This window comes from Echinops telfairi, unplaced genomic scaffold, assembly GCF_000313985.2.
Source record: "Echinops telfairi isolate 266 unplaced genomic scaffold, ASM31398v2 ScPeMD7_7469;HRSCAF=8507_0, whole genome shotgun sequence".
In the NCBI taxonomy this organism is placed as follows: Eukaryota; Metazoa; Chordata; class Mammalia; order Afrosoricida; family Tenrecidae; genus Echinops; species Echinops telfairi.
In genome coordinates, this window is record NW_022111372.1 from 55,565,448 (window position 1) to 55,578,312 (window position 12,865).

The window sequence follows — 12,865 nt, forward strand, 5'->3', positions numbered from 1 at the left end:
GTGGTTGGTATGCAGTAAACAGCCATTTTTATCATCATAGTAAGGCCACTGCAAGGTCCGCCGTTCGAAACCACTAGCCACTCCTTGGGAGAGGGAGGGGACGTTCTAGTCCCATACAGAGTGACAGTCTCAGAGACTCACAGAGGCACTTCTACCCTACAGGGTTGCTATGAGTCAGAACGGACTTGATAACAGTGAGTGAGTTTTTATAGAAGTATGGCAATCTACTTCAGAACTGTGATAGGTAGGTTTATGGTGCCAACCTGGTCAATAGAAACGTAGAATTAATCAAGTCACAGTTTGATTGGAGGGAAAGAGATAAATGGCTCTGCAAGGCCTGCCCCCTCTCTCTTGCTCTCTGGTGATCAGAGTGTGCTGGAGCGTGCTGCTGCTTTACCTAGTTCTCCACCTCAACCTGTGAGCTACACTACCTGTGGGCCAAGCCAACCTGTGGATTGTGTCACTAGAGTAGAGCTTGAGGCTGCTTTGAGACCTGCTTTGCCACACTGCTGGTGTGTACATCGCTTGAGCTTGAGGCTGGTGGATCCTGTTACCGTGCCTTGCTTGCATTCGATATTCCATCTGGGCCTGCTTCGTTAAATTCCCAAGCTGTTGACTGTTGGAGACCCACCCTGCTGCTTGCTGCCTGTAGGCAGACTCTGCTTGCCTGGCCCAATGGAGGGCTCTGCTGTCTTCTTCCTTGACCTTGGGCCCAGCAGCCCATATGGGTTGAAGGGATTCTAGTATATATATATATAAAATCATATGTGTCCTGGTTTCATTTCTCTAGAGAACCCTGCCTCACACAGGCACCATCACAGTCTTTGAAAACCCCACAGAAGACTCGTGGCTCATCATGAACAGGAGTGGACTCTGTGGCAGCTGGTGTGGGAAGCACTGAAGAGATAAATGAATTTTATTTTAATTCTCCCGGGTGACTGGTTTGCTCAAAAGGCATGATCATAGTGATTTATGTAGCCAAAATCACGTAACTTTCCGTTTTCACACTAGTTACTAAAAGTACAACAGCCGTTGGGTGTCCCATCCATAGCACATGTCTGGGGTCTCCAGGGTGGCTTTTGTGAATGGGTCTTCTTCACGGCTCCATTTATACCCCACTTGACTACTGGTTTATTGTCTCTCTATTATTGTCTCTCTATTCCTCCGCTCCCTTCCTCTATTCATCTTCCCCTCCTCTTACTGATGTGACCTTGGAATCTGCCTGTAGTCTTCCCAGTAAGAGAGCTGGTGTCTGCCACTCACAGACAAATGAATAAGCAAAATGGGGCACATGCATGCAGTGTAATATCCCTCAGCCACACAGAGAAATCAACTACTGGTACACACTACCATACGGGTGACTCTTAAGCCACTATGCTGAATGATGTGTCAGCCATAGAACAACAAATATGGATCCCAGGTATAGGAACCATGCAGAATAGACAAATATACTTGTGTATAGGAAAGCCCTCAAGGAGCTGGGCTGACACAGTGGCTACATCTAAAGCATAGGGACGATTGTGAGGATGGTGCGGACCTGGCAGTGTTTTGGTCTATTGTGTATAAGGTCGCTATGGGTCGGAACAGCAACAATAGACACTTCTGTTACTGGTGGCCAGGAGTGAGTGAGAGGGATGGAGCAAGGGGAACAGTGGGAAGAGTTCAGTTGTTTGGAGTGACAGGAAAAGGTGGGAACAGATGGTGTTGGTTGTAGAATGGTGTGGGTTGGTGAACGTAATTGATGCCATTGAACTGTAGGTGCAAAGACTCAACTCCGGGTGATTTTTAATCTATTGAGGGGGACAGAGGTGCTCCAAAAAGTTTGTGGCAAAATTCCATTATCTTTTCATCTCATTTTCCCCCACAAAGTCTCCCTTGTAAAATTACTACCAGGAAAAAAAGAGAAATAAAATAAGACAAAAATGACAGGCTGCCACATAGATGAAATGCCGAGACCAGGCAAACTCTCGGAGACAGAAGTAGATGGCAGTCACGAGGCCCAGACGGAGGCGGGAGGGAAGGGTCCCTGGTGGCACAGAGGGCTATGTGTCATGCAGCTCCTGCCGCTCTGTGGAGCGAAAGATGAGGCTTTCTGCTCCCCGGAAGAGTCCCACAGCCTCGGGAACCCACAGGGACAGTTCTACTGGGGTGCGATGAGTCGGAATTGACTCAGTGGCAGTGAGTTCCTGGGTTTGGAGAGAGAGGGAATAAAAGTGACTGCTTAATGAGAACTGCGTTTCTCATTAAGTTTGGAGTGGTAAGAAAATTTTGAAAACAGATAGTGATGGAAGGAACTTTTGAGCACACAATTCAGTGGTCTTAATATAATTGTCGAGCTGTGAGGGCATAGTGGTTACACACTGCGCTGCAACCCGAAAGGTCAGCAGTTTGAAACCACCAGCAGTTCCTTGGGATAACGATGCGACGTTCTACTCCTGTAAACAGTTACAGCCTTGGAAACCCATCGACACAGTTCTGCCCTGTCCTATAGGGTCACCGTGAGTCTGAATCAACTCAGCAGTAAGTTTGAGTTTGGGGTTTTGTTTTTAATATAATTATAATATAGAACTCGATTGCAATATGTATATAATTCAATAGCATTGATATAGTTTAATAATAAAGGCATGATGATTAGATAGATAGATAGATAGATAGATAGATAGATAGATAGATAGACAGACAGATAGGCAATGACTAGCTGTAGGGACCATCTCAGAGACTCTTCTGGAAGCATCACATTTGAGTTGTCCCTGACTCCTCAAGGGCTCATCTAAACTGAGGGGCTGAGCAGTTGAAATGACCACGAGTGCAAGGACCTCAAAGAACCCCCGCCTTCGCCCCAGCAGAGCAAAGACTGACCCAGGAGGTCTAGTCCTGTAAGCACCTCAAAAAACTAAAACCAAGGCCCCGTGGCCAGTGCCAGTGAGCACCACTCCAGTTTCCACTGAGAGTGGCAAGATGTGTGGGAGGAGGAGTGGTCAGCCAGGGGGAGCTTTTGGTAGCTCCAGAGCTACCTGGCCAGGCAGCTGTCATTTCCATGGTGGACACTGGTACTTCCTCAGAATGGCAGAGATTCCAGAGATTAATAGGCCCGCTCACCAACCTGTGACCTCTTCTTTCAGGACGCATAAGACACTGCCTTTCCGTCAGGGTGGCCTGGGACAGATTTCTGGCAGATGGAATCCTGTGTGCCGCTTTCAGGTCTGGTCCATACGAGCTACTCACGCTCAGTCCTCACTTGCTTTCCCCACCCACCGGCTGAATAGAGAGGCCTGGGGGTCTTGGATGCCGGTGGAGCCTCACTGTGGTGGGAGCCTGGGTCCCTGAGTGACTACAGGGAACAGCGCTGCATCTGTGCACACATCTTCCCTCTGCAGCCCTGCCAAGCTGCATCAGAGACAATGGGAGCCAGAAAGTAAAATGCCGTTACGTTAAGGGATGTGGGTGTTGTTTGTGGTAGCAGTCTCCCTGACAAATACCCCAAGACCCGTTGCACACTAAGAACTGTGACAGGAGATTCATATGCCTCATAACACTGTGAGGTTCTCCACAATCCTGAGGACCGAGTTTGCAATTGAGAAGAATGAGGTTCAGAGGCACGGGGTGACTTGCTCACTCAGTCAATGGAAAACATCACCCTTGAATCCCCTTTTTGCTGCGTCTTGCCTTGACAACTGTTCCTTTGGGTATCACGCCATCCATTTGCATCAAGTGACATTAAAGAAACAGCTACTGAGAATGAAAATATCCTTACTAACAGAGCTACTATTTATTACATCGTACAGAGGGGAAGCTATGAAATAGCGATCTCAGATCTAGTATTATCAAAATTGTTTCCTTGGTTAACGTGTATGTTTTTATTTTATGAGGACAATCAGCCAGGAGATAGCATGGAAGCTAGGAAGCTCAAGGCAAAGTTTGCAGTCTAACCCTACTGGCTCTCTGAACAAAGTGTATATTGGTCACTGGCCCTCTCTCATATTCTATTGGGCATGACTTCTTTGCCTGATTCACTTCACTTACATATAATTTTTGTATTTTTTGAGATGATTTATGAAAGGATCTGAAACATCATTTGGTCTCAAGTAAAAAGGACAAAGAAATATGTGACTTCCTCAGGGTCCCACTGTGTGGCAGTTAGATTGTGTATCAACTTGAATTTGTATGAGAGTGGAGGGGTGGAATTCCACCTGTCAATCAGGTCACAGCCCGACGGTGCATCCTGGGGGTTGTGAGAACTTATCTTCTTCTGTTTACCCCTTCGCCTTCCCGCTTGCCAGGGTTCTGTTCTGCCTCCAGGGGTGACCCTACAAGCTGAGGGCGCCCTGTCATGTTTCCACTGACCTTGGATCCGCAGGACCCTGCACCCACTGGCTTGTGATCTTCCTGCACCCGCTTCACCAGCTGCATCATGGTCCTGCAGGCCCGTGAGTCTGAAGAGGCCTCCAGAGAGCATTGCCCGATGGACTTGAGTTGGTCTGGGCTGGGAGGCCTTCTGCACGTTACATTGTTTCTTGAGATGAAGTTTTTCTTACACATGTGTGAGTGTCACTGGTTCTGGCTCCCTAGACAACGCAGCCTAACTCATACGGCTAGTTCGCGTCAGCACTGCATTCAGTCCCAAGACAACGCAGGTGGCAAGGTCTGTCCTTTCTGCCTGGGCTCTGGGGACAGACGAGCCCTCTAGGATCCCACAGCAAGACCCCAGGGCTGGACCCATTTTCCCCTGGGGGCTGGGCTTGGGTGCCTGCTGCCACAGCCTGGTCTCTATGTGGTCGGCACATGGTTGGCAACTTGAACCCGCTAGCCGCACGGCAGGGAAAGGTAAGCTTTCTGGTTGTGTTGTGAGGTGCCGTCGAGTCCACTCAGATCCATAGCAACCATACGTACAGCAGAGGGAAACGCTGCCCAGTCCGGCACCATCCTCACAATTGTTCCCTTGTCGGAGCCCAGGGCTGCAGCCACTGTGTCCATCCAGCCTGTTGAGGACCTTCCTCTTTTTCCATGCCCCTCTGCTTTACCAAGCAAGGTGTCCTTCTCCAGGGACTAGTGTTTCCTGCTGACATGTCCAAAGTATGTGAGACAAAGTCCTGCCATCCTGGCCTCTAATAAGCAGCTGGCTGTACTGCTTCCAAGACAATTCTATTTGTTCTTTTGCACTTTCACTATTTCTCGCGGACACCATAGTTCAAATGCATCGATTTGACTTCAGTCTTCCTCATGCAAGGTCCAACTTTCACACTCATGTGACCAAAACCGAGCTCAGTGCTAGCGAGTCAATGCTGGCTCCTAGCGACCCCCTGTGGGTTCCCGAGACTGTAACCCTTGACGGGAGTAGAAAGCCCAGTCTTTCTCCCAAGGAGTTGCTGGTGGTTTTGAACTGCCGACCATGCAGATCGCAACCCAACTCGGAGCCACTATATCATATCCATATGAGACCACTGGAAATACCCTGGCTTGAGGCAGGTGCACCTTAGTCCTCAAAGTAGCATCCTGGCTTGTGCACACTTTCAGGAAATTTCGTGCAGCAGATTAACCTAATGTAATGTAGGAGCACTGACCGTGGATCCAAGCAAGATGAAATAAATCCTCGACAACGTCAACCTTGTCTCTGTTGATGTCACCCAGTGGATACTTAGTGTGGTTTTGTTGACATTGAGTTGTAATCCATATGAAAGCCACAATCTTGATCTTCACCAGCTTCATCTACTTCCATTGAAACACAAAACCCAACCCTGCATTTCTTATTTCAAAACTAAACCCTGGGGGGGCTATGTCAGGCCTCCAGCCCCACAGGACAGCCATGGCTCCTTCAGTCCTGGAGTGTGGTTGGAGCCCTGGCCTGCATGCATGGAACAGAGAGGTCGGAGTGTGGAGGCAGGATCGCTGGGTATATGCACCGGAACCACATGAGGGTGAGGGTGACCAGGTCGCACCGCAGGGTGCCCTGGCAGTGTCTCTGCACCACCTGAGGAGATGAGGCCAGTTGGGAGGGCTTGGTTGAAAGGGGTGGGATGGGGGTGGGCACTCAAGGGAGTACGGCCCCCAGGAGACTGTAGCTTCCAAATGGGAAAACTGAGGTGTTCAAGAGGACAAGGACCCTCTGAGGTCCCACAGAGACTGGTGGCAGAGGGTCTTGAAGGAGGCAAGAAAGGCTGCCCTGGCGCAGTATGCCTGATGCTGCCTTCCCCCAGGGACCAGATGCCAGCTGGGGCAGGGCCAAGGTCACGTTCAGCCCCCAGGCCAGCGGGTACCTCCAAGAGGAGCCAGTAGGTACTGAGTGGACTGGCAGTACCTGAGTCCACATGGGCTCTAGAAACAGGATTCAAATTTGAATCCAGGGTGTGGACCCTGGGCCACTCTTAGTCCCCTGATTGCCTCTTTAATACCAGGTTTTGTTGACTGAGCCACTGTCAGCCTGGAGACATCACAGAGCCTGGCGTGTCCCCTTTGTTGAGAAAAGCAGGCCCACCAGCAGGCTTGCCCTCCTCTTCCCCACCCCTCCCGGCTCCCCATCATCTTTCTTCCATCGCTGTTCCCAGAGCAGGAAGAGCGTAGATGTTGCATCTGTTTTTCTGAAGACTGAGAAGCCGGATTTAAATATGCGCTCTGTGGGCGTTCAGTAAGCTGGGGCCTCTCTCCTGGTTTAATAATGGGGAGGAAGAGCTGAGAAAGGAAGGAAAGGGGGGACAGAGTGACAGAGACAGATTGGGGGGTGGGGAGCAGGAGAGAGAGAGAGAGAGAGAGAGAGAAGGTGCAGAGGAAGAAAGGCATCCAGGGAGGAGCAGAGGAGGAAGATCACGCGTCTGTGGACACTGACATGCTCCTCAGACCTTGGAGATGCGGGAGGTGGAGCGGGAGGCCAACTGCAGTTGCTTTCAGGAAGGACAGTGGCAGTTAGAGAGGGCTGGGCTCCTTCCTCCATGTGGGCCCGGTGGCTGGTGGGAGAGATGTGTGTCTGAGGGAAGCATCGAGGGGTGGGAGGGGGTGAGGGAACCAGTGAAGGTGAGGCCCCTCAGGGCCCTGGGAGCCATGGGGAGGGGGCACCAATGACACAGTCATTACCACCGCCACACCATCCACCCCCATTTCACAGATGGAGAAATGGAGGCTCAGAGAGGTGAAGCGGCTTGCCTGAGAGCACACAGCAGGGAGACTCGGGAGAGTGAGGTGCGGACACTTGATGCCTGTTCTCTGCTCAGCCAGTCCCTGGTCCCTCTCCCAGTAGCTGCAGGATCTGGGTGGCTTGGGGATGCCAGCTGCACTTGGGGTATGGGATGAGCCTATGATTCAGACCAGTCAGGGGACTCTCTCTGCCTTTGAGGATGGTGGCTGGAGAAGTGGGCAGGAGGCAGGGTCCTGGCGTCTTAATGCCCAGCCAAGGAGCTGGAGCTGGGTCCTGCAGTGGCAAAGGTGCCACAGGAGGACCCTAAGCAAGGGAGGGAGATGCTCAGAGGGGGGTGTTCCCAGAATCTGATGAGAAAAGGCAAATATTTAAATATCAAGAAATCTAGCTACCCACAAGGCAAGGTGTGCTGGTTACAAAGAAATCAGAATCCTAGATATAAAATCCCTTAGAGATGATCTGAAGTCCCTGGGGGGTGTAAACAGTTAACCTACTCAGTGTCCAACTGAAAGGTTGGCGGTTTGAGTCCACGCAGAGATACCTTGGAAGAAAGGCCTGGCGCTCTACTTCTGAAAAACCAGCCACTGGCCATCCTGTGGAGCACTGGATGAGCCCTACGCTGACCCACATGGAGTCAATGTGAGTTGAAGCCGAGTCAACACCAGCTGGTTACAAGTAATTAGAGAAGGTCTGGCCCAGCTGCTCACCCATTTTGCAGATGGGGAGGTGGATGGGGTCGTTCTCAGTGCAGACCATTCTGCTATGTGTCTTAGCATTGTTCATTAGGAAGAGAAGGTCGGGGAGTGGTGGTGGTGGTTACCCCCACACTCTACCCATGGCCTCTTCCCTTCATGGCTTTCATTCAGCAATGCAGGCAGCCCTGTACCTCTTGGCCTTCACTAGGCCCTGGTTACCACATGCCCCACTGGCTACAGTGATTGGCTGAAGAGGAGAGCGACGTAACTCCACCCAATCACAGTGGGTTTCAGGAGTCGTGTTGGGAATGCTGGGAGCAGAGCGCTCTTGCTCTCGGCCTATGTTGGAGGATATGTGACCATCCCACTGAAAGGTGTCAGATGTCTTACCATGAGAGAAATCCGCATAAGGATGAAATTCACAGACACATAAAAAGAAAAAAAAAGAAAGGGAAAAAACAACAACAACCCACAAACAAACAAAACAAACTCACTGCCATCAAGGCAATTTTAACTGATAGCGACCCTATCAAACAAGCTAGAATTGCCAATATGGGTTTCTGAGGCTATAAATCTTTAAGGGAACAGAAAACCTCAGAGCTTGGGTTTGAACTGCCTACCTTGCAGTTAGCAGTCCAGCACAGAACCCACTACTTCGTCAGTACTTCTTACCATGGAGAAGGGTAGATTTTAAAAACTGGAGCTGAATCGCTGATCTACCCTCATCAGAAGCCCATCCACTGCGGGCCTTTCAGCCATGTGATCAGTAACCCCCTGGATGGTTTGGACCAGCTGTAACAGAAGTGTTGCCACTTGTTCCCCCAAAGACACTAACTCGAGCAATGTGACCGAGGGCAGGCGACACACCTCGCTGGGTCTGTAGCAGACCTCAGTCAGAGGCCCTGCGCCAGGTGTGGGGCTCTGATGGGTCACTGCCCAGCTCGGAGCCTCAGTATCCCCTCCTACACCATGCTGGCAACCCTCCTCTGCCACGCTGTGAGGAGAGACTCAGTGACCGCTACCTACCGTGTCCTCCCGAATGGCAGGCTCCCAGATCCTTGTCCTTGGGGCCCAGGCCAGTCCTGCTTCTGGGCTTCCAGGAAAAGCCCCCTGAAATCCTGCCCCACAGTCCTGGGGTACAGCGCTGTGTGCAGTCGGGGCGGGGCGGTGCTCTGGTTGTGGCCCCTCTGGTGGCCATCCCTCCAGCCTGGGCACTGGGCCCCAGCCTGGGCTCGGACCCGCCTCTGGGAGTCCGGTCGCCACAAATAGCGGCTTTGTGAGGATTTTAACAGGAAATCTATTTCAGGCCTCGGGAAGGGGACATCTTGACCTTCCCTCTTGGACAGAGCCACTCCCAGGAGCTCACTGGCCTGCGAATGGCGAGCTGCCCCTGCGTCTGCACTGGCCTTCCCAGCCCCTCGGGATGGGCCCGGCCAGCACACTGGCTCCACGTGGTTAGCCTCAGGGTGAGGCCTGGCCACACTGCCCCTCACAGTGGAAAGTGGGTCCTTTCCCCTTCCAGCTCCCCCCACCCCCCCAGGCCCTCTCCTCCAAGTGTGCATAACAAACAGCTCCTGGGTGCCGTCTTTCCTGAGCTATGCATGCCTACATAAGCATACATATGCATGGATTTATATATATATATATATATATAGAGAGAGAGAGAGAGAGAGAGAAAGAGTTGTCAGCATACCCTTCTATAACTTGATTTGTGAAACACGTTTATTGAAAAGCAATTCTCACGCCAGGCAAGGTGCCCATTGAAAGAGGACAAGTGAGGGCTCTTAGTACAAGCCCCAGCCCTGGACAAACATCGCCACCATCAATCTGGGGACTCCCATTCCTGACCGCCCCCCCAAAGAAGCTCCTAACCACCCCTGCACACCCACTGTGTGCCCTACAGAACTCCCCGCCCATCTCCCTGTGGGTTCGCCTCTGGAGGACACGTCACACTTCGGTCCCTCTGTCTGCGATGGACGCTTGGGTCGCTTCCGCGTGGCATCTGCGAGCCCGCTGCTGTGCATATCTGTGGGCACACTCTTGGGTGGGCAGACGTGTGTTCCAGTCACTCGGCAAACACCGCGGAGTGGAGCTCCTGGCACCAGGGGCACCTGGGTGGTGAGTTGCTGGAGGCGCTGCCACGCTGGCATTCATGCGGCCGCACCATTTTACACGCCACCAGCGAGGTCCTTGCCCTCCCGTCCTCGCCCTACTTCCTGTTGTCCTTCTGTTTGGTTCTTGTTTTTGTTTTTTTTATTACAGCCAGTACAGCCCCGTCAAGGCCAGCTCATAATGACCCCATGGGACAGAGCGGAGCTGACCCGAAGGGGGTGAGTCATCTGTGGAAGCTGACTGCCTCATCTTTCTCCCTCGGAGCGGCTGGTGGGTTTGAACAACTGAACTGGTGGTTAGCCGATGAGCACTTAATCATTGTGCCATCAGGGCCCCCGACAGCCAGTAGCGTGGGCATGAAGCAGTTTCTCATTGCAGGTTGGATTTTCAACCTGACTTATTTCTTTCCCACTTAATGCATCTTGGTGGGGTTTTTTGGTTTTCATGTCGTACATCTATTTCAACCTTCCCACACCTGCATAGCTGTCTTCTGGGAGACTGAATCCTACTTAACCACTCCCTGATCGGGGGCCCTGGGACCGTGTGCTGCCTTGGGCTGCCATGAACCCCTGGGGGCAATGGTAGAGTCCTGAGTAGACTCAGCCTAGCCCCTGGGAGGGCACTTTGGGGAGATCCTCCAGCTTCTGGCTGGGGTCCTGGGGGGCATAGAGAGGGCTCTTTGGGGTGGCCAAGTAGGACTCGGTCTCACAGAGGACTGCTGTGCAGGGGCTGAGAAGGTTGACATCGTTCTGAAGAAGCACACCAGCCAGTGTGATTATGAGGTGTTGAAGGGATCAGGTATCAGGCATCAAAGACCCAAAACAAAACAAACAAACAAAAATCATATCACTAGGGATGAGGGGAAGGGCAGAGTGGAGACCCAAACCCCATCAGAAGACAGTTGGACACCCCTGTCAGAACAGCCACAAGGAAGAGATGAGCCAGTCAGGGTGCAGCACAGCACCGAGGAAACACACAAACGTCCTCCAGATCTTTAATGCTTCCTCTACCCATCCCCCGACTATCATGACCCCAATTCTATCTTACAAATCTGGCTAGCCCAGAACATGCATACCAGTAAAGATAAGCGCTTGAAATACAGGGAATCCAGAACAGATAGCCCCTCAGAACCAATAAGGTGAGTAGCAATACTAGAAGGGTAAGGATGGGGGGGCTGGAGGGGAAATAAGGGGGAACCGATCACAATGATCAACGTAAGGCCCCCATCCCAGGGCGACAGACAGCAGAAAAGTGGGTGAAATGAGACAGCAGTCAGTGTAAGACATGAAAATTTTTAAATAAATTATCAAGGGGGCAAGGGGGAGGAAGGGTGGGGGAGGGAGGAAGGAAAAATGAGGAGCTGATGCCAGGGGCTCAGGTAGAAAGAAAATGTTTTGAATAAGATGATGACAACATATGTACAGACAACATATGTGTCTGACAAAATGCATATATGCATGGATTGTGATAACAACTGTAAGAGCCGCCCCCCCGCCCCCAATAAAATATTTTTTAAAAAGAGTTACAGTCTCAGACACCCTTTCCTACAGGGTTGCTGTGAGTCGGAGTCAGCTCCTTGGTGATGAGTTTGGGTTTGGTTTTTTTAACCTAGGTTCTGCCCCTGCATGCTAGGTGGCCGTGAGACCAGTCAGAGGACTCCCTTGCACCTCCATTTCCTCACCTGTAAAAAGCTGGACATTGGCTGAGTCCCCCCCAGCACCCTGCTTTCCCACCCAGGTCCCAGGGTTTCCACGGTCTCCCTTTCTTCCCCCTTGGTGGCTGCACTGGAAACACAAGTCTTCTGCCCGGTATTGTCAAATTATTGTCCCCTCCAGCACCCTGGAGGAGAGGATCCAGCCCGGAAGGTCAGTCCACTATCTCCAGGCGGGTGTGCTAAGACCCGGCACGACCTTCACTTTGCTCCACCCCAGTGTGCGCCTCAGTAAAGACAGGGGGATGCTGGGTGGGACCACTTTCCACTGGTCTCGCCCTGCTCTGAGTCCCCGTACCTGGCCCCGGTGGGTACTACCATCCAGGTGTCCAGCGCTCTGGTTTCTGGTTGGACGGGGTAGTAGGAGGCTCTGGTGGGAGGGGGAAAGGCTGGGGTACCTATTTCCCCTGGAGCCCCTGGTGGGTGCAAGCAGTCATTGTTTTCCGTTGCTCACTGAAAGGTTCGATGTTTGAGTCCAACCAGAAGTGCCTTGGAAGAAAGGCCTGGGGATGCACGGCTTCTGAAAGCCCCGTGGAGGAAGGTGGTCCTGGGACGCATGTGGGGTCACCATGCGTCGGCGTCAGGTGTACAGGAAGCTTTTCGAGTGTTCTCTGCCGCTACCTTTGCCCACGAGGGACCTGGCCACAGGAAACTTCCAGAACCGAAGGGTTACACCAGTCTTCAGTCTGGCCCCCAGACCGAGGGGGTGGAAGCACATTGCACCGAAAGGAAGGAATGGCGCCTAGGCCTGGGTGGGCTGCACCCACAGTCTCCCCCTGCCCGTGTGCTCCTGCCCACCACCCTATAAGGATTCACCCACTCCACACACACCCCTGATCCATGAAACCCCCCCACACCCTGCACGCGAGCACATGTGCCACTTGTGCTGTCAAAAACGTTATGCCAAGTGTGCCTCTAAGATAGCAAGCACGCATAATGGTCCCTCCCCGTGTTCACATCCCCGAGGATGGGGCCTCCGCATCCCGCAAAGTCAGCAGGAGTGAGGTGGTGGAGAGTCAAGAGCCTGTGCAGGGTGTGTGTGTGTGTGTGTGGGGGTGTACACGAGTGAGTGTGTGGGGGTATACGTGTGTCTGTGTGTGAATGTTTTTTTTTAATTAAAAAAAATTTTTTTTAACATTTTATTAGGGGCTCATACAACTGTTATCCCAATCCATACACACATCAATTGTGTAAAGCGCATTTGTACATCGTTTCTCAAAA